Genomic DNA, 22,953 nt, shown 5'->3' with positions numbered 1-22,953 from the left:
AGGATAAATAGGCAAATGCATGCACACCTCTATAAAATCTAATGTTGAGCATTGCCAAGCTACTAATTACTGGCAGAGCCAAAATTGCCATGCCATGCTGGTGGCACAGGTACAGGAAGTTAGCAAAGGAGGAGTCGAAACAGGAAAGAGAATTTTAAAAAAAGAGTTCAGGAGAAAGGGGGTTAACCAGGGAAGAACTGGTTTAAAACTGGTTAGTGAGGGTCATATTATAAGGGGTTAAAATCCTTGTGCTGTGATTTATAAGACTCTTTGTGGTGTGATTTGGTTGGTTGGTTCCTTTCCCCCGCTGAGGATGACTAAAATTCTATTTCCAGGCTCTTGTCTAGAGCACTTACTTTCTTTATAAGATGAGCATGATGCTTGCTCTCTCTGATGTGAATCTTAACAAGTTATTTGGTGTTTCATGATAAACTAATTCAGAACACTCGGGCAATGTCTACACTTCAACCACTAGTGACACAGCTGCAGTGTGGCAGCATTTCAGTGTAAAAAGAACAGGAGGACTTGTGGCACCTTAGAGACTAACCAATTTATTTGAGCATGAGCTTTCGTGAGCTACAGCTCACTTCATCGGATGCTTGAATGAAGTGAGCTGTAGCTCACGAAAGCTCATGCTCAAATAAATTGGTTAGTCTTTAAGGTGCCACAAGTCCTCCTTTTCTTTTTATGTTAAAAAAGCTTACCCACTCCTACCAAGTTTACTATGAAAAGTTGGCTCAGTGTTGAGGACTGTGGAACATGTGGCAACACTAGAATAAAGCCTTTGTGAAAGCTAAATTACATTTTTCAGAGTGGCAGCGGAGTTAGTCTGTATGGATGTGTCATTACACAAAGTAAAACTATTTCCCCATGTTTATTCCCCCCACACACTGTTCCTCACACGTTCTTGTCAACTGCTGGAAATGGCCCACCTTGATTATCACTGCAAAAGGTTTTTTTTCTCTCCTGCTGGTAATAGCTCACCTTACCTGATCAGTCTCGTTACAGTGTGTATGGTAACACCCATTGTTTCATGTTCTCTGTGTATATAAATCTCCCCACTGTATTTTCCACTGCATGCATCTGATGAAGTGAGCTGTAGCTCACGAAAGCTTATGCTCAAATAAAATTGTTAGTCTCCAAGGTGCCACAAGTCCTCCTTTTCTTTTTGCGGATACAGACTAACACGGCTGTTATCTGAAACATTTCAGTGTAGACACTCATGTAGCTACAGGAGGTGTTTTCCCATTGCTGTAGTGATCCACCTCCCTGAGAGGCAGTAGCTAGGTCAAGGGAAGAATTCTTCTGTTGACTTACTGCTGTCTAGACGGGGGGTTAGGTTGGCTTTTTGAGCTTTTTTAAGGTGGATTTTTCACATCCCTGAGCGATGTAGTTGAATTGACCTAACTCTTTAGTGTAGACCTGGCATCAGCTGCTGCAAATATTCCTCCACTTTGAGAAAGGTGCACGGGGTGGTGTTGAGTGAGAAACTGGCAGGACTGATGCAAGCACATGTTTGTTTTTAATTTACTTTTGTCTCATGTTAATATGACTATGTAGTGTCCCTACCAAATGTTGCCAGTAAGAGTGTGAGTGACTTTTGTGGGGAGGGAATTAAAATGAATGTAACTCTTTCATGGAGGACACAGGAAAATATGTGGAGGGGAAGGTGAAGGTGGGAAGAATATGGAGAGACTGGGAACAGGAACATGAGTGAGAGAGAAAATGCAGGGGAAGGAGAACAAATTTGCCCTAATGCTGTGTTTGAAGGCGGGACCTGAGTCACGAGTCTGTCCCTATTCAGAAAAATGCTTAAGAACGTGCTTAACTGAGCAAGGTTTAGACACCGCATATGCTTAAGTGCTTCGCTGATCGTGGCGGACTACTGCATCATTGCCAAAGTGAACCCACTGTATCAGAGAAAATCCATCCCCACTGTAACTCCTTTGACCTCACTGGAGTTATAACAAGGTCAAATGCAGGCCATAAGGATTGTATAGGGTACGCAATAGACGGGATTTCTTGTCAAATCTCTATTGTACGTGCCAGCCTGAAAAAAAGGTCTATTTTTAATCCAGTGTGTAACCCCTAGGTCTAGTTACGAAATATTGCTGCTTGCCTAGAGCTGACCCTGCAAAACATTTTTTAAAATATTAGGCTACTGCCCCTTTGTCATCATGTATAAAGAAGGGCTGAATACTTTGGTTTCTATTTGTTTACCATAGAAATATCAATGTCTAGCATCGTGTTCTCTACTTTTGCTGCAGGGCCTCCTGGAGAGTTCAGAGGACGTATGCTGTGAGTTGTCTCACCTTAATGGAAGAGGAGAGTTTTTGTATCTTTGGCAAAGACTTCCTTTCTTTGAAATGTTCATTCCTCATAGAAGTGAAATGAGTGTTTTTAAAAAGTTTTCAGTACTTTGACTAAAAGTCTCTTCCTCTCTGAAAGATTCAGTTTTGATTCTCTTGGCTTTTGTGATGTGGTCATTTCACGGGCTCTCCAGTCAGTGCTGCCTTGCAGGCTAGAAAGGACTTGACTTTCTAAGATAACAGACAGAGGGGAAAAACACTAAGGCCTTGTCTAGACACAAAATCTGTACTGCTTTTACTATACGTGGATGCAGTTATACCATTACAGATTATTCCCATATGGGAAGAAAAATGAACTATGCTGGCATGAGCACAAATACACCAGTATAACAGCATCCACATATATAATAATGGAACTGCATACACAGTAGGGGTTGTCTTGATATAATTGCAGCGGTAAAAAAATTCACATCCCTGACCAACATAGTTATACCACTACGAAAAACCCATGTAGACCAATCCTAAAAAAACCACCACAAACCCTTCTTTAGAGATATCTAAGGAAGCAAAAGAGAGCACACGCCCAATTTGGTTTTTCCCTTTTGCTGGTGACCTTAACTGAACTATCTTGGCTTGTAAACAGGTGCCCAGTCCGACTTGTTCTGTACTAAATTCTTCCAGACATGCAACAATTCTCTCAGGCTTTGCAAATAAAGCACAGAGGCAGCCCAAGGCCACAGATTGCCACCGTTCAGTGTCATCCTAGCAGAAATGTACCTTTTTGCCCCTTGGCACGATTAAGGCAAGAGCAGGTTTTAGGATGTCTATCGTAGCAATGAATTATACAGCAATCAGAATAGAACCATTTAAGGTAGTTCTGAAAGAGGTTTTTCCCAATAACTTAATATACTTTTACTTCCCAAATTGATATAGCATGGATAAGATATGGCCCGTGCTGCGGATAGATAAGAAGCTTGCTGCATTTAAGACCTTCATAACTCATTCCTTTCACTAGTATGTTCTGAAATAGAAAGTACATTGAAGGCAGGAAATCATTTCGTTCCTATCACATGAGTTTCTGATGGCAATATTGCACTTTAATGCTTGGCTGTGAAATGAGTCCATGTCCTCAGTGAAGGCAACTGAAGTGGATGCATTAATTCAGCATCTTGTCTACCAGATGTTACAGCAAATTCCTCATTGGAATGTGCATGGCTGTGTCATAGATACTAGTAATTAGTTTGAAGAGCTTTAGAAACAAATATCCCAATTTCTATAGCAACAAATATCCCATCTCCTATCATTCTAGATTGGCTGTTTTTGCGGCTGCTCATTAAATTGTGGGGTTTCGTGTCAGTGCTATAAATTGGGACATTGCTTCTCTAGTGATGCAGTGCACAAACGCTACCAGTTTGTGTTGCTTGTACATAGTTTGCAAACCCTCCCGGAAAAAGGAAATTTGCCAGATAAATAATTCATCACAAGTTGTTCACGCTGCTCTACCTACATCTGTTGCATAGACTCAGACTTGGACTCTTTGATCTTCAAGGCTAGAGGTCTACTTGCTGCGTTTCTATATTGGCAACCAGGCAGTTCCAAAAACCAACTCCCCGAAGTAGGGGGCAGCTATTTGAGTGGGAATTCCCTCTGGCTGATGAAGCATTGCATTCGTTAGTCTGAGGCCTGATTCCCATCAGGCTAAAGCCTCTTTATGCCACTCCATCAGTGTAAAGGGGCCTTGAAGTGGGAGTAAATTACATATGTACCCCTTTAAATTGTGCAAAAAAGAGCCTGGGTATAAAGAAGAATCAGGCCTTTCACATTTGCTTTATCCAAATGCTCACCCAAACTGAAGGCCTTATTTCTAACTGAGGAAACTAAATTTCAGATCCAAGGTTTAGGCAGCCACGTTCAGAATTAAATTTAAACTAAACTGAATTAAGGCCACTTGAATTCTGAATCTGGGTGTTCGCACAGGAACTGAATGCAGTTTAACTAATCCACTTCAAATCCATACTTTTAGTTAATTCAGATTAATTTTCCTGATCAATGTCCCCATGTAGACAAGCCCTGTAGATGTCTGTCTATGTATTTATGTTGTGCTCCTCACCTTGGGATGTAAGCATTTTTATACGTTTGAAAGTTAAATAAAATATCTGGTTTTGTTTGGTTTTCCCTCCCTCCTCATTTTCTCTCTCACTGTTGTGGGAAAGCAGGGAGCTTAGATGTTGCTTTAGTTGCCTGGGGAAGTGCTTTGTGCCAACTAGGAAGGCTCTATCTTCCACGCTTGTGAGTCTCACCCTTGTGATTGTTCCTGAGCCAGTTGCGATTGTGGCAGGAGAGGTGGTCTCTTGAGTAGCTTGGGCCAACCTCTTTGGGGGGTGGAGGCTTTGGTATCAGACTGAAACCTTGGGTTTGATTTTATATTCAATGGGGGCACAGCAGACTGCAGACTTACAGGGTTGGAACTGGTAAATAAGCTGACTGCTGCATTCTGTACCAACTGGGCTTCAATCCGGGCAGGAAGAGGTTACCTATGGGTTACAATGGTAAGTTGTGAATGCATAGATTGGTGGCACACAGAAGGGGATGCAGTCTTTTGGACAACTAGACACGGAAGCAGGTATTTTTTTAGGATGTGTAGCTCTTTGGGCATTCAGCAGCTGCAAAGGATCCATAAGGACCCTGAGGGGCTGCAGACTTACTTGATGATTTGAGGGAAGACGCCCATAGTGGAATGAAATGTTACAGAAGTGGCAAGCTCTTCAAAGGGTTTTCCTCTTCACACTAGAATCACTATCATTTTGCCCAGGCTTCACTTCAGCCAACTCTTCTCTATGTGGGTCCTGATATCTCCCGAGTGTTGGAATTCCAATCCAATCAGGACATCTCCTTGTTATGTTTTGAAGCCCATTTATTAAGCCGATGCACTCAGGATTCGGTCCCAGTGCAGCATCCACTGACACTGACTTTCTTTTCCTATTTGCTTCCGTTAATAGAGCAGAACATGGGGAAAAATAACCCCTCAGTAACTTAGCTAGCATCGAGCCACGCACTGATACCATTTTCTTTTATATCTCAGGCAAAATCCCATCTCTAGATCAGAGCAGGATTTTTGAGTGGCAAAGCAATTACTAAGCTGAGTGACAGGGAGAATGAAGTACATTTGCACTGAAAGTTATTACCACAAAGCAGAAACTTCTGGCAGCACAGTGCAATGACTGACGTCCTCATGGGTTATTATTATGGGCCTCATGCAAATGAAGTGGAAGCACTGACTGTTACAGTGTTTCTAATCAACAAAGTGTGATGCCAGTAATTAGGTTTCATCCCATTTCTTAGACATTAATTGGAGGAAGATATGCAGATTGCTGGTTAATGATAGAACAGTTATAGTTCCATCATCATTTTCTTCTTGTTTATCAATTTGTTTGATTGCTTATGTGGCAAACACTTGATCCTGCATGTGTCTGTTTAGCTATTCGAGCCTGATGTTTTATAAGCAACATGATTGATCAAGTCAGTGACATCTTAAAGCACTGCACGTTACATGGCCTGATCGGAGTGGGTGTAGAACTTAATTTTTGCAAACACACAGGGTGGGATTTTCCAAAGGGTGTGGCATGGTCTAAACACTGCTCTCAGGGATGCCAGTGGTGGGAGCAGTTAGGTGAATGCCAAGAAATTTCCAGCTATAACACTTCGTAGGAAATGCGAGTTGAGATGATGCTGAAAACTAGCTGTGGATTAATGCTCCAGAAATCTGACTCCTGGAAATGTCGGCTGAGATCGGGACCCCATTGTACTAAATCTCTACATGAAGAGATTGCAGGCTAGAAAGTTCAGACAGACAAATCTGGAAGAAAGTATTCTGTCACTATTTTATAGATGGAGAACTGAGACACAGATCAGGTCACTTGTCAAAGTCTGATAGAGCCAGGAGTTGAACCTAGATCTCCTGAATCCCAATCCAGTGCTTTAATAATAATCTAACACCACCTAATTCTTACATAGCACACTTCACCTGTGGATCTCAAAGTGCTTTACAATTATCCCCATTTTACAGATGTGTAAACTGAGGCGGAGTGACTAGGCCAAGGTCACCCACTAGACCTGTGGCGGAGCTGGGAACTGAACCACGGACTTTAAGTTGCAGGCCAGAGCGCTATCCACTAAGGCACACTGTCTTTAACCACAAGACCATCTTCCGCAAAGAACACTGAAGGATTCTAAAGACTTATCCGTAGATAAAATTCTCTGCACAGATTACTCCCAAATGCACTCTGCTTCAGCCCACCCTTTTACTTCGACTCCCCTCACTTTCTAGCGGCTGGTTCTGTGGCTGCAGCACAATGCTATAAAGATCAAGCATAAAGTACCCTAGGAGGACAGAGCCAGCCAACCTTTTTATAGAATAAATGGCGCTGTTAGGCTTGGCTTAGCTACTTTCTTACATTTCCTGGCGAAGAAGGCAAAATTATAGTTGTTCCTCAGCAAAGTAGGAACAAGAAGCAAAACTCAACAGAAATATGCAGACTCTCACATTACTTATATGAAAACCAAATACTTTTTGTTTGCTTTTCCAGTAGATGCTAATTTGTGTCTATAAGTGAAAGCTGAGTGGGTAAATGTCTAACAGGAGAATCCATAGCTGTTTGATCCACAAATTTGTGCCATGTTTAATTGTTGAGAACTGATCACAATGGTCAAGGGGAAAATAACTGAATTCACTGAGGGGCCCTTTTGTTCCCATTCTTACCTTTTTTTTTTTCTGTCAGCGACTTACCGTTAAAATAAATGTGTGCCTCATTGTTGCTTAATCAAACCACGCTGCAAGCCAGCCATTTATTATATTCTTATCCTGTGCTAGTCAGTATTATTCAGGATGTGCGCTCTCCCAATTGTGTATGGAGACCACCGATTCTGAATAATTTGGAGCAAATATTTTAAACTGTGTGTTGATTGCTGTTTGTGTAACTAGTGAGTGGTACAATGAACTTGTACACACCGTATTCTGCAATGCCTCCGGAAGATTCAGTTCTCTCAGGTCAGTCGTTTTCCTTTGTTAGCTATGAACCTTCCCCAAAATTCATGACAAGGGGAAAATATTGATACAGATCACTAAACTTCGGAAGTAGTCATTGTTTGGGTGTGGGAAGGGAAGGCAGCGCATTGAGAGCTTGATGTGAGGAAGAATTACGTGTGTGAGTGACAGATTGCAGGGGTCAACCTCTGGTTTATAGAAAGGAGAGGCCCACATCTATGCCTACTCTATTATTATTTCTATTGTACAGGAAAGGAGCCCCAGTCATGGACCACGACCCTCACACTGTAAATATAAGACAAGAGACAACAGGTGGGAAAGCACAAGGAAAGAATGAGACAATATTGGTCAGCATGATATTGGTCAGCTTGGGCACACCCAGCAGCCTAACACCTCTCAAGTGTTTTGTAGGCCTCACAGCAAAGGAGAGTTTTAAGGAGCATCACAAGTTAGTTTTGCAGCTGTCTAGAGGCGTTCCTCTCAAGTGTGAGGGGCAGCATGGGAGAAAGCAAGAGGGATGCCTGTTTGAAAATTGAACAGTGGGCAATGGAGGCTGACATCCTGGGCCGATTGGAGGTAGGAGTCAACCTTTTGATACTGAATGAGAAATGACAGGATGGGGCTAGGTAGTGAAGGGCCTTGAAAGTGCAGACAAGAAGTTTATGTTTGAGGAAACAGAGAGGGAGCCAGTGAAGTCTGTACATCTGATTTGTGCACGCATCTGCCATTTCTTCATGCACAAATCAGGGATTAGGTCCTGCTCATGGCTACTCAGGCACTTCTATAACTATTTGTCCACGTATAGCTCTGCTCCACATTCACAAAAATGCATGCAAAAATAGGCAGGCATATGCAAAAGGAGGCATGGACTTTCAGCACCACTTTAGACCCTGCAAGAGGAATAAATATTCAATAAAAGTCAGTAGCAAACTCCCTAACATTTGTGAGATGGTCCTGGGGGACATTTTCGCCTCAGTGTTATATGATTTAGCCTCTACCTGAGTTAAGGTCTATAAGAACAGAGAGAGACCCTCGAGTTATCTTTGCACTGGAAAGGGACTTCCCAAAACTGCATGCTGCCCGCTCTAATTATTTTTGGAAATTGTTTCTCACGGTCTATGAATAATTGATTTCTCACTACAGTCATGGAATATTGTCTGCATTTGTAGTCCTTTCTTTGCAATTACACTTGGACCATTCTAATAAAACAATCTTCAGTAAAAAAGGTATAAAAGTAATGTCACAAAAGGCTGACGCACCATCAGATTCTATGATTGGAGGGGGTGCATCACATGGTGAAGCATGTAAACTAGCGAGCCCAACGGAGGAATGTATGTTTTGGAACGTTCGGGGACGTGATGCTGCTACGTTTGGTGGATGGCAGAGGACAGAGGAATCTGCCTTTTTTCCCCCCAATGTCCCTTCGTGCATGAAGCCAGTAGAATGTGGCATCTCTAACAAATCATTATTGCCCCTATGTGCACAATAGGAGGCTTACATGCTCACTCTGACCTCGCCTGTGACAAGAAGTTATGGGATCACAGCTTCACTGCATTCTCCGTATTGTATATCTAAACTTGTTCCAGATTCCGTGGAAATCCTTTTCCCCTCTAGAGAGCAAAGGACAAATTCGCTGCAGGTGTAAATGACCACATCCATGTGCACTAGCAGAGAATTTCTCCCCACTGTGGAGCAATTACGTATGAAACTAGGCATGGACAAAACTCCTTTCACTTCAGAGGAGCTTTGTGTGAAAGTTTTCCTTGGTTTCAACTGACAAGAGTTTCACCCCTTTCAAGTTTCACTTTGAATGTCAGGATCAAACGGTCTCCAAAATTCAGTCAGGTGAAACCAGCCAATGGCTAAAACTGGTACATTTTCCATTGGTTTTCGATCAAAATTAATCCAATCAATTCAGCCCGATTTCATTCCAAAGTTCCCCAAACCTTTCAGCCAAGCTTCTCTGTTTCAAGGCTGTAATGAAACACAAAACCACACAAATTTCTTGTGGATTCACATAACCCTAAATGTTTGGAAAGCTGAGTTTGCTGTATCTCTGTCTGTCAATTTAAGACACTTATATGGTCTCCATCCCCTCATACTAAACAGGGTTAGGGCAGCATTTGACTGAGAAGCACCTTGTGATCCCTCAGGATATAAGATGCTCTATAAATGTGAGCTACTCCCATAACTACTTATTATTAATAAGACTCATTCCCTCCTTCTCTATTGTGTCCCAGATTTCTGTTCTCTGATCTGCTCATCTTGACTGGCTTTTTCTGTCTCCCCTAGCTGTTATTTCCTATTGTATAGTTCACCTGTAAAGGGGACACTCAGTGAGTGATTCCTTCAGTAATAAGAGACCAGATGTCATACTGTGCAGAATGTCTGCTGGGATGATGCTATGAGTGAACTTGCTTGGTTGTCAAGGGTTGTGCTTTTTATTTTAAGTGCATTTGAAAACTAATTTTGTGTCTGTTTCTTATGACAAACATCTGTGAATCCTGAAATTAATCACTTTTCTTAGCCCTGGAGAGAAAGACAGTTTGGCTGAGTCCTGAGGTCAGTAAGACTGTTAAAGAGCCTGGGAGCATTTATTTGGAGGGAGGAAGCATGCCAGTTGTCATTATTTAAAAGGGGTGGTCCTTGTTTTATTTTGTTTTTTTAGAGTAAATTATCTTTGACTTAAACACTGTATGCCTCCAAATATCTGTGTCCTCTGTATGGCACTAAAGTGTGTGTCTGTCCCCCCCTCCCATTCTCTATTTATAGCTTTCAGATGCTACGTATGCATTAGTCATGACAATCGCTAATTTATCTTGGAAAACTCATGGAAGACGGGAGAGATTCCAGAGGATTGGAAGAGGACAAATAGAGTGCCAACCTATAAAAAGGGGAATAAGCACAACCTGGAGAATTACAGACCAATCAGCTTAACTTCAGTACCTGGAAAGATAATGGAGCAAATAATCAAGCAATCAATTTGCAAATGCCTAGAAGATAATAAGGTGATAAGTAACAGTCAGCATTGATTGTCAATAGTGTCAGCATTGATTGAATTGGTGTCAAACCAACCAAATAGCTTTCTTTGACAAGGTAACAAGCCTTGCGGATGGGGGGAAGTGGTAGATATGGTACATGTTGACTTTAGTAAGGCTTTTGATACTGTCTTGCATGACCTTCTCATAAACAAACTAGGCAGATATAACCTATATGAAACTACTATAAGGTGGGTGCATAACTGGTTGGAAAACTGCTCGCAGAGAGTAATGATCAGTAGTTCACAGTCAAGCTGGAAGGGCATATTCAGTGGGGTCCTGCAGAGATCAGTCCTTGGTCCAGTTCTGTTCAATACCTTCATCAGTGATTTAGATAATGGAATAGAGAGTACACACTTAAAAAGTTTGCAGATGATACCAAGTTGGGAGGAGTTGCAAGTGCTTTGGAGGATAGGATTAAAATTCAAAATGATCTGGACAAACGATCTGAAGTAAATAGGAAAATATTCAATAATGACAAATGCAAAGTCCTCCACTGGAGGTTATAGTACATCACAAGCTAAATCTGAGTCAACAATGTAACACTGTTGCAAAAAAAGCATTCTGGGATGTATTAGCAGGAGTGTTCTAAGCAAGACATGAGAAGTAATTCTACTCGGTGCTGATTAGGCCTCAACTGGAGTATTGTGTCCAGTTCTGGGTGCCACATTTCAGGAAAGATGTGGAGAAATTGCAGAAAGTCCAGAGGAGAGTAACAAAAATGATTAAAGGTCTAGAAAAGTGACCTATGAAGAAAGATTGAAAAAATTGGGTTTGTTTAGTCTGGAGAAGAGAAGACTGAGTGGGCACATAACTGTCTTCAAGTACATAAAAGATTATTACAAGGAGGAGGGTGGAAAATTGTTCTTGTTAATCTCTGAGGATAGGGCAAGAAACAATGGGATTAAATTTCTGCAAGAGTGGTTTAGGCTGGACATTAGGAAAAACTTCCTGTCAGGGTAGTTAAGCCCTGGAGCAAACGGCCTATGGCAGTTGTGGTATCTCCATCAATGGAGGTTTTAAAGAACAGATTAGAGAAACACGTGTCAGGAATGGTGTAGTTATTACTCAGTCCTGTTGTGAGTTCAAGGAACTGGACTCAATGACCTATTGAGGTCCTTTGGAGTCCTACACCGCTATGGTTGTATCACAGCTGATTTACACCAGCAGAGGTTGGTGCATAGGGTGAAATTTCTTGATGTGCACCACTGAAGTCCAGCATCACCACTTAATCTCTCCAAATAGGCCTTATTTATTATTTGTGTTTCCATACCGCCTAGGAACCCGAGTCATGGATCAGGAACCAGCTGGGTTAGACACTGTACAAACATTGAACAAAATGACAGTTCCTGCCCCAAAGAGTTACGATCTAAGTAGAAAACAAGAGACCACAGATGGATACAGAGTGGAATACAAGGAAACAATAAGACAATATTTCAGAAAATATTTTCAGAAAGCTTTTGACAAGGTCCCACACCAAAGACTCATAAGCAGTCATGGGAGAATAAGGAAGGTTCTCTTATGGATCAGTAACTGGTTTAAAAGGTAGGAAACAAAAAGTAGGATACATGGTCAGTTTCCAGAATGGAGAGAGGTAAATAGCTGGGTTCCCCAATCATCTGTCCTGGGACGTCTACTGTTCAATATATTCATAAATGATCTGGAAAAGGGGATGAACAGTGAGGTGGCAAAACTTGCAGACAATACTCAAGATAGTTAAGTCCAAAGATGACAGCAAAGAGTTACAAAGGGACCTCAGAAAACTGGCAGATGAAATTCAGTGTTGAAAAGTGCAAAGTAGTGCACACTGGAAACATAATCCTAACTATACCTACAAAGTGATGGGGTCTAAATTAGCTGTTACCACTCACGAAAGAGATCTTGGAGTGATCATGGATAGTCTATGAAAATATCTGCTCAATGTGTAGCGACAGACAAAAAATCTAACAGTATGTTAGGCAGCATTAGAAAGGGAATAGGTAATAGCAGAGAAAATATCATAATGTCACTATATAAATCCATGGTACACCAACACCTTGAATAGTTCATGCAGTTCTCAAAAAGACATTAGAACTGGAAGAGATACAGAGAAGGGCAACAAAAATGAATAGGGGTATGGAACAGCTTCCATATGAGGGAAGAATAAAAAGGCAGGGACTGATCAGCTTAGAAAAGAAATGAAAAAAAGAAAAAATCATGAATAGTATGCAGAAAGTGAATAGGGAAGTGTTATTTACCCCCTTTTTCATAGTACAACAACTGGGGTCACCCAAGGAAACCAATAGGCAGCAGACTTAAAACAAACAAAAGGAACTACTTCACACAATGCACAGTCAATCTGTGGAACTCATTGCCAGGGGATGTTGTGAAGGACTAAAGTATAACTGGATTCAAAAAAGAATTACATAAGTTCATGGAGAATAGGTCCATCAATGGCTATTAGCCAGCATGGTCAGGGATGCAACCCTATCCACTGGATGTCCCTAAACCTCTGACTGCTAGATGCTGGGAGTGGGTGACTGGGGATTGATCACTCGATAATTGCCCTGTTCTGTTCATCCCCTCTGAAATGTCTCGCACTGGCCACTGGACCATTAGTCTGACCCAGTATGGCCACTCTTACGTTCTTATTATCAGTCACTATGATAAGCACCAGCAAGTTAACTATTGAAGATCATAGAATCATAGAAATGTCGGGCTGGAAGGAACCTCAAAATCATCAGGTCCAGCCCCCTTGCACTGAGGAAGGCCCAAGAAAATCCCTTTGGCGAAAGGACATCACACAAAAACAACAACAGAGCCAGCCCTCCCAATCTCTTCAAGAGCTCACAAAATATCGAATCCTTCTTTTCAGGACACATAAGTCAGTCACACAAAGGACATTCGTTGTTTTAACTTATTCTTGTGGAGATGTTCATTCCTGCGATTAGGAGATGTACCGTAATAGTTTTCTCTTGTCTTCTTTCAACTCTGCTAAATAAGTCTGTCGGTCATACTAAAGCTTTGCAAATCTAATAACCTTTCCCTTGCAATTCTTCTCCTCTGACATACACTATTCGGTGTTTAGATGGGATGTGGAATCTGATTATAAACTTTTGCTGAGTTTTAAATCTCTCTTGGTAGAGATGGATCATTTTAACTTCTGGTCACAATTGTAAGTTCTTGGGCGAGATGTCAAGAGGGCATTTATTTTTCCATTAGAGCCATGGTAGAGGCAGTATTCTGCATAGTTCAAGTATAGATAATTATATTCTACATGACTTTAGGCCTGACTCAAAGCCCACTGGGGTCAATGAAGAGTTTTTCCATTGACTTCAATGGACATGGGATCCCCAAATTAACTTGCAGTTTTGAATATGATACTTCTACTATTCTCCCCCAAATAGTTGTAGTGTTGCTGTGTCATATTAAACAGCTGCAGCATTTCATTAGTGTGTACAGTGATTCTTTTCCTTATGATGGACCTGGCCCTACCATCAACCTGGCTTCAGCTCCTGCCACTGCCTTCAGTGGGAGATCTGAGGACAAACAACGACAGGACTGGAGCCGCTTCTTAAAGTGCTTTGCGGTCCTTGGGGATGAAAAGTAGCACGTAGTTGTGAGGTATTATCATTAATCATTTATATTACTGTTATGGTGCTAATACAGCCCTGGGAGAAGTCCTAAACTCAGTACACACAATGACAAGTAGAAAGCCATGTTTTAACTCTCTTAATGACTTTTGTTGGCTCTCTTAATGACTACCCATGCGTCTCTGGACCCTTCCAGATGTCGAGCCTGGATGCTTATGAATACCTGAGGGTTGTGGTGGATTGGGTGATCAGTGAGGCGGATATGGGTGTGAACCCAGCCAATAGGGGCAATCTCTGCCAAGATCTGAGCCCTCTTCCAAACTCTCATTAGGGCTCGACATTATGCTGGCTGGGACTCCTCATTGAGGAAAGCCTCTGGATAGTAAGTCCAACTGCTACCTCCTCGTGCTGAGAGATGGTAACTGGCTTGGATAACCGGGGGGATTGCGGAGGATGAATCCCCATCCCTTTTGAGGTGGGGATTGGGGTGGGCAGCCCCAACAAATCTGTTACCCTGGTAAGGGTAGTTTCCCCCTGGCAAGGGTAGCCTCCCCCATGTATGGGTTGAATCCCCCTGGTAAGGGTTAGTTTCCCCCTAGTAAGCATTATATCTTTTAATTATGGAAAAAAGAAATTTTTATTTACATACCGGATTGACGCTGGACCAGGTAAACAACGCCCCTGCTGCTGGCTTTGATGCCCCATCCAGAAGTGTTAAATATATTAGGGGAGTAATTAGGGTCGCTGGACCTATGGATAAGATGTTTTTTAATGAGTGGATTTCTCATGAGTCTAAGAAGAGGGAATTTTCTCTATTGAAAATGAGAAGGGAGTTGAGGAAATTGATTTAATAGGTGAGGATGTTTTATCATTTCTACCTATGGTTTTTTCTAATAACACTTTTAATAATTTAGATATGGACAATTTTAATCCTGGTTTTGAGTATTTAAATGCATTTGAAGATCCGTATTTTAAAGAATCTGGGCATTTTAATACTAATTTAACTAATTTAACTACTGTTTTTAACAATATAGATATAGATAATTTAACAAATTTACCAAATTTATTAAATAGTAACTCATGGAAAGACAGTTTTTTTATCTAGAATATCCCATCGATTGTTTTAATTGTCCAATTTGCCCGCAGATTTTAGCAACATTTGGAAAATGGGCAAAACACATTAATGTTGTACATAAAAGCAAGGCCATAAGAGTGGTCTGCAAAAAGTGTGGAAAGTCCTCTCAATTCCACAATATAGCATGCCACTACCCCAAATGCGTGCCCAAGGAGGTGGATACCCTGGTGAAGGGCTATACCTTCTCAAGTTGTAGAATGACTTTTCATATTAAATCGGGCTTAAGCCAGCATTGTAGAGATAGACACCCCGCTATTAGAAATGAACAGAGAAAAGAGAACATAACAGCTAAGAGTAAGGCCAGAGAGTCAATTTGTTCTCGATCTCAATGGATCATGAGATTGAGCTGCTTATTCGATTGGAGACCAAATATCTAGGAAAAAGGAATATTAATAAGTGCATTGAAAGCAAATTAAAAACAAAGACCAACAAACAAATTTCTGATAAAAGCTGTGAATTGGCTAAGAGAAAGATCAAGAAAGATAGAGATATTGATGAAGCAGGAGAGGTAGATAGGGTTGAAGAGAATATACTGGAAGTTCCGCCCCCGAGAGAAAGAATTTTGCCACTAAAGGAGCATCCATATGTGGACAAGATGGGGAAGGTATGTAGGCACGGGAGACAAAGTAGGAAAGCTGGAGAAATATTGAATAGCTTAGAGGAGATTGAAATTTTATTGAAGGAAAATCAGACTAAATCAGTTGGATGGGCAATGGTGGAGAAGGTGTGTAATTCGTTGATAGAGATAGATATTAGTAGATGTGAGGAACAACAGGAGATGGATAATAATAATAGAAAAGGGAATAGAGGGGTGGGTGATAGAAAGAGACAGTCTAACTCTATTCGGAGATATGCCACTAAGAAGGCTAGGTACAAATTTTACCAACAGTTATTTGTTAAGGATAAAAGAAGATTAGCACGTATTATCATGGGGGAACCAGATAGGGCTAAATGTAATATTCCCCTTAAAGATATTGAGTCATACTATGTAGATATATTAGAAAAGATTGGACATGGAAGTACTGTAGGATGGCCCCCGGCCACAGAGAGAGCAGATAATGATTTATTAATGAGTCCTATTTCTGTGGATGAAATTAGGGAGGCCCTGAGAGAAATTCACAAAGATAGTGCCCCTGGCCCAGATAAAATTACAGTAAACAATTTATGTGATATTTTTAATCTGGATTCCTTAATTCTCATGAGAATTTTTAATATATGGTCTTTAAATAGTCAGGTCCCTGATGTTTTTAAAGAAAATAGAACAATTTTAATTCCTAAAACATGAATTAAGGAAGAATTAAAGAAAGTATCCTCCTGGAGGCCATTAACAATAGGTTCTATGTAGATACAACTGTATACGAAAATTTTAGCTAAAAGATTAATGACTGCAGTCAAAATCTGCAATAGATGAAAAGGTTTTATCTCCGCTCCTGGATGTGAAGAGAATATCTCAATTTTAAACAATTCAATAAAGGGGGCAAAGCGAAATGGAGAGGAATTAGCTATTGTATTTGTGGATTTGGCAAAGGCATTTGATTCGGTGGGACATGGACATATTACGTCCAGCCTGAGAAGGTTTGGGATAGATGAGCACTTTATAGAAATTATAGGGGACCTCTATGATAATTGCACCACAAGGGTTTGGATGGGTGAAAAGAGCACTGCATCTATTTTAATTAGGAGTGGGGTTAAGCAAGGAGACCCTTTATCTCCTATTTTATTCAATATTGCCATGGATCCTTTATTAACTAGGTTGGAAACAGAGGGCTCTGGGTTTTACGTTCAAGGAAATAGTGTCATGTCGTTGGCATTTGCCGACGACATGGCAATTTTAAGTGGGTTGTATCAAGGGATGGCCAAAAATCTAGCAATTTTAGAATGTTTCTGTAGAAATACTAATCTTTGGGTTAATGTGAAAAAAACTAAGGGATTTCACATACTCGCAAAATACAAAACTGATGTGATTAATCCCAAGGATAATTGGAGACAGGGTACTGAAATTATTGATTATGTACAGCCAGGAGAATTCGAAAAGTATTTGGGTGCAAGGATAGATCCTTAGATAGGGATTGGAGGATTGTCTCTTAAGGACAAATTGATTGAACGGAGCAAGAACTTAAGCAAGGCTCCTCTTAAACCAGTCCAAAAACCGAGGATTTTACAAACATATATTTTACCAAGGCTATTTTATAATTTACTTTTAATTGAGCCTCCTTTTTATCTTTTACATGAGTTGGATGTTTTAGTTAGGAAAATAGTAAAACAGATTTTACGTCTCCCACAATGTACCGCCGATGGATTATTTTATGCAAGGGGAAGAGATGGAGGACTTGCAGATAAGCATGTTGGGTATTTGTGCACTAAATATGGTTAATGCAAGTGGAGAAGACATATTGTATCTAAAGATAATTGGATAGATTTATCCTATCTATATGCTGGAGAAAATCTAGTAGATAAAATATTGGTTCTTGGTGCAGAAATGGAGGGAGGAGGAATTTTTAGATGGTGTGGGTTGAGGTGTCAGGGGGTAGATATTAAGTATTTTAAGAACGATGTAATTTGTAATTCAATTTTGAAAATATCTTGTATGGTTAGATCCTCCTCACTAATTGACATATTACAACTTAGGGCCAATGTTTACCCTACAAGACAAACGTTGGAAAGAGGTAGAGAAGGATTAAAGGCCTCCTGTAGATGGTGTGGTAAGGTTAGAGACAATACCACACATACCGGGACAATGTTTTAAAACTAAAGAGGCTAGGATAAGAAGACATAATAGGGTAGTTTTCACAGTAGTAGATAAAGTGTGTAAATTGGGGTGGAAATCAATTGTAGAACCTCACCTAAGAACTAAAGAAGGAAATTTGAGAAAGCCAGATATTGTTTTTTTAAAAGGACATATTGCGGTGGTGGTAGATGTCACAATTTGCTGGGAGGATAATGCCGATAGTCTGGAGAAAGTCCACAAAGAGAAAGTCACCTATTACCTCGAATTGGAGGAAGATATTAAGAAACTAATGGGAGGTACAAACGTCCACTTCTTTGGTCTCATTGTTGGGGCTTGTGGCAAATGGAGAGAAGGAAATGATGATCTTTTAAAAATCTTAGGAATTGAGAGAGGTAAAAATTTTAAGGAAAATATTTGTAGACTCGTTGTATATACCACTGCAGATATGATGACTATGTTCAGTGTCAAGTAGAGATCTTGGAGCTCCATTCCATGTATCTCACTATTACTAAATGTAAGCTATTTTTTCCATATTTTAAATGTATGGATTATCAGTTATCAATACCTTTATATCCATTGCTATTGATTTATCCGTCCTTTCAGATAGTGGTTTTAAGTCATTAATAAATACTTATAAATCTGGATTTATATTGTATTTTAAGTTATTCTTTTTACTGGACTTCGATGTGGACTGGCTGCTTATAGTAACTAGGAAAGGGCAGGTAATCACGCCTGTACATAAATAGCAGGAAAATTGTGAACCCCTAAAAAACAGAGAGAGCCAAACAGCAAGAGAGCTGGTGTGTTCTTTTTGAGATGTTGCCTTAGTTTTCTATATTCCTTTTTAATTCCCATGCCTTTTTCTTCATGTCTGGAGTTTGTGGCTATACACAAAATACTGAAGTGCATCTAGATTCTTTCCCCAATGAGGATTTAAATGTCTCCCTAAAACGGTTTCACTCTACACTCTGCTCCCTCTCTTATGTATTCATATTCTTGTGCCCAGATTTTTCCCTTGTGCTTGATTCAAATTGATGTCTTATGTGAACTAGCATGTGAAATCAATAGAAGTTTCCATTCAAAGCCTCAATACTTCTGAGGATCTGGGCCCATGTGCTTTCATGAGCTAAAGCAGTCTATGAAAATTATTCCACAGGAAACATCAGGAACTGAAAATCAAGTAATTATTTTATTATTAACATTTTGAAAACTTAAATCAAACAGTGTGATTTAGTTGCAGTTCGTTGTCTTGAAGTGCCAGTTGTCTTTCTGCTCTGAGATTTAATCAAATAGACTTTGAACATTAAAAAAAAAAAAACTGCATGCCAGTGTGGTTAATATCAAAACATAGATCTGTTAGGCACATATCAGTCACTTATTTTTGGCTAAGATATCATAGGATCTTCTAGTTATTTCAGTCACCCTGAAAGCCTGATGGAAGGACTAAAAGTTTCTTCAAATGCCCTTTCTTGTTTATGCTTCTCTTTAACTCCACCTGCCCAATTATGGGACACACAATGAGAGAAAGCAGGACACAGTATCTTCAGACACCAGAGGAATGCAGACAGCTTTAACCAATAATTACTTTAATTTGTATTTCAGTAGCACCTAAAGACTCCAGTTGAGATATGGCTTCCGTTGTGCGAGGCTTTGTACAAATGCCTAGTGAGAGAGAAAGAGTCCTGTGGCACCTGTTCTGTTCTAGGCCCGGGAGGCCTGCCAGGGGTGCTCCGAAAAAGCGAGGCTCAAACGCAGCAAAGCGGCGAATTGTTGGCTTTATTGAAGGTAAGTGACACACCCGCAACGGGGACTCCAAGCATTGCTGTCACAGAGGCGGAGAGCCCAGCGCACCGGAGCAATGCGTGGGACGGCGTCCAACGAAGGGGTGGAAAGCAGGCATTAATATACACTTAACATTATCAGCTCATGTATAATTACTAAGGGGTTGTGCTCCTTTACTGGCAAGGGGCCACACGAGGGCCAGTTGAGGACTGGTTTCGACCAGTTCCTCATGTCCGACACTGACCGATAGTAACTGTCTGCACGAGAAAGCGTTCTTCCCTAGCTAGGCCGTCACAGAGTCTTCCGCAGTCCCTTACAGCACCTTATAGACTAACAGACATATTGGAGCATGAGCTTTCGTGGGTGAATACCCACTTCGTTGGATGAAGTGGGTATTCACCCACGAAAGCTCATGCTCCAATACATCTGTTAGTCTATGAGGTGCCACAGGACTCTTTGCCACTTTTACAGATCTAGACTAACACAGCTACCCCTCTGATGCTTAATAAGAGAGAGATTCTCTGCCCTGAAGAGCTTACAATCAAAATAGATGACAAAGACTAGGAGGGGAAATAGAGGCACAGAGATAAGAAGTCATTTGCCAAAGGTCAGAGAGAAGGTCAATAGCAGAGCCAGAAACCAGAACCCACTTCTTGTGTGTCCCAATCCAGTGCCCTATCCATTGATTGCAATGTAGATGATGTGATGAGAAGTTCATAGATAAAGAGGAGAGGACCCAAGAGAAAGTTGAAGAGTACGAGAGAAACATATAAAAAAAAAAGGAGAGAGGAGGGTTAAGGTTGTTGAGAAGGAGCAAAAGAGGAAAAAAGGTGCACAGGAGGGCAGGAATTCAGCTGCTAGCATCCAGGATTATGAGAGTTAAATCTTTTCAAGACACAAGAGGATGACGTATAAATGACTTGACTGGAAGTGCCGATTTTGCTCTGAACAGCAGCAGCGAGCATGGAATCAGTAGGACCTGCAGAGAAGGGGGCGGAGCAGCAGAGAAAATAGGAAGCACAGATTTCAAAAGTATAAAAGGTCTGCTCCTCCTCTCCTTTACGCCAGTGTAAATTAGTAGTACCTCCACTGAAATCACTGGAGTTACACTGGTGTAAAACTGAAGTCAGAGGAGAATAAGACTCTACTGTGTTTTGGCAGGACTAAGGTTCTCCGAGGATGACATTAGACATACTGAACCATCTCCTTCAACTAGTATCATTGAGGTTAATATTTTTGCCTCAGCCTGTGACATGTAGCTCTCAACACACACACACAAATATAAGGAGTACTTGTGGCAGCTTAGAGACTAACCAATTTATTTGAGCATGAGCTTTCATGAGCTACAGCTCACTTCATCGGATGCATCGGAAGCTTATGCTCAAATAAATTGGTTAGTCTGTAAGGTGCCACAAGTACTCCTTTTCTTTTTGTGAATACAGACTAACACGGCTGCTACTCTGAAACCTATTGTTAAATTTATTCACCTAAATTTGGTAATTTGAGATTATGTACTATATGTATCTTATGACTTTTAAGCCAAACTTTGTATTTGTGAATAGCCTAAGTACTATACCCAGATGTACAGACACTCGTTCCTTAACCTGTGTATTATATAATTTTAACATTAGCTTCAACAAAAATTGTAAATCTGTTCTTACCAGTTTAATTACTGAGGCAGAACACTGCACCTACTGGAAGCCTCGACTTGCTATCCTGAAGAAGACTACTGTTTGAAGATGAAATCTATTACTGCTGTTTCAAAAGAAGATCTTCATGCTGTTTTGGAGACTCCAGGACAGACCTACAAGACGGCAACAGATTGAGCAATTCCACAGAATTCTTCAACCGCTGCTTTGACTACTGCTGCTCCATGGAACACCCATCGGGAAACAGCCTCTAAGAAGACCCTCAGCGCTTCCAGGATGTTGTAGATGAGCAGCACTGATGGGAAAAGTGACTTTTCCTTGAAAAAAAAAACCCCGTGGAGATGCTGCTGCAGGGAGATCTTGCACCTCGAGGATGACCTTTGGGACATCACAGCCAGGATAAACGTCATCTCATCTGCTCTTCAACAGAAGGATGCTACATGGAGAACTTCACCTGATTTGCTGACTTGAGGTTCATCCACAGGGCCTGGCTCAACTGTGTCCCGCTGAACAGAGCCGTCCGCCTTGGGAATTGGGACAAGCAATGCAGGAAGTGCGGCTATGCCAACGAGACGCTACCCCATGTCTTGTGTAATTGCAAGTCCCATTCTACAGCCTGGCAGCTGCACCACAACACCATCTAGAATCCCCTACTCTGAGCCATCCCGCCACTCATAGGGAAGATGGCCATGAACTCCGCCATCCCCGGAATGGACAGCCAACTGCGACTGGATGTCATCACCACCAACCAGAGGATCATCATGATGGACATCACAGTTCCCTTTGAAAACAGGACCCCGGCCTTCTGTGACTCCCCATCTCGAAAGCCGGAGAAATACCTCCCCTCTGGCTGACACCTTGAGAGCTAGGGGTTACCAGGTTCAAACTCATGCACTGATCATCAGATCCCTGGGCACATGGCACCCCAGTAACGAGCAAGTATTGCAAAAATGTGGAATTGGTCAGCGCTACACTTGGCTGATGTGGCAACTCATGGTGTCGGACATCATCAGGTGGTCGAGGGATATCTACCTAGAACACATTGCTGGACATCGGCAATACCAGGAGAGATAAGCTGGAGTGCCAATGAGAAGCAAAATTGGAAAGTAACTGAAATACTTCTCTGATGAATAATATCTACTAAGGGACAACCTATCCTAAATGCTCAATTACTAAGGGACAATCTGCACTCATTGCTATATTTGCTTTCCACAACCAACTCTCTGTATAACTTTTCCATGAGTGATGTACCCGAATATTTAGGATACTAATATCTAAATTGTATCATTAAATTTATTAATCTTATTTGGGTTGCTGATTATGTACTGTGTGTATTGTATTACTTTTAAACCAATCTTTGTACTTTTGGAAAATTTAAGCACTGTACCCAGATGTACAGACACTCTTTTCTTAACTTAGGTATTAATTAATTTTAACATTAGCTCGAATACAATTTTTAACTCTGTTATATCCGTTGTACAAATGAGGAAACTGTGGCACAAATAGGAGACGTGACTTACCAATGACTCACTGATAGCACTAGCATAACAGCTAGGGTACCTTTTTCCCTGCTCTAACCTCTGGCAAACAAAGCCTTTGTTGTAAAGAATGTCGAACATAGAAATACTGTATCTTCCCAAACCTGAGGCTAGCCAGGAATTGAATCTGGGCTGAGGTATGAACTGAGCCTGCAGCA

General features: G+C 41.0%; 1 long non-coding RNA gene across 2 annotated transcripts in view; it reads left to right on the top strand.

Moving 5' to 3' along the window:
- Positions 1–22,514, top strand: part of LOC311517493 — a 73,369-nt gene extending 50,855 nt beyond the window's left edge. For both annotated transcript variants that reach the window (XR_014710719.1, XR_014710720.1), the window contains exons 3-5: positions 10,126–10,361; positions 19,429–19,611; positions 21,273–22,514. This is a non-coding gene — a long non-coding RNA (uncharacterized lncRNA). The remainder of the gene's footprint in view (positions 1–10,125; positions 10,362–19,428; positions 19,612–21,272) is intronic.
- The last annotated feature ends 439 nt before the right edge of the window (positions 22,515–22,953 follow it).

This window comes from Lepidochelys olivacea (genome assembly GCF_965140295.1).
Source record: "Lepidochelys olivacea isolate rLepOli2 genome assembly, chromosome: 3".
Classification (NCBI taxonomy): domain Eukaryota; kingdom Metazoa; phylum Chordata; order Testudines; family Cheloniidae; genus Lepidochelys; species Lepidochelys olivacea.
Note: the sequence above shows the minus strand (reverse complement) of the source record. Positions and strands in the feature narration are given on the sequence as shown.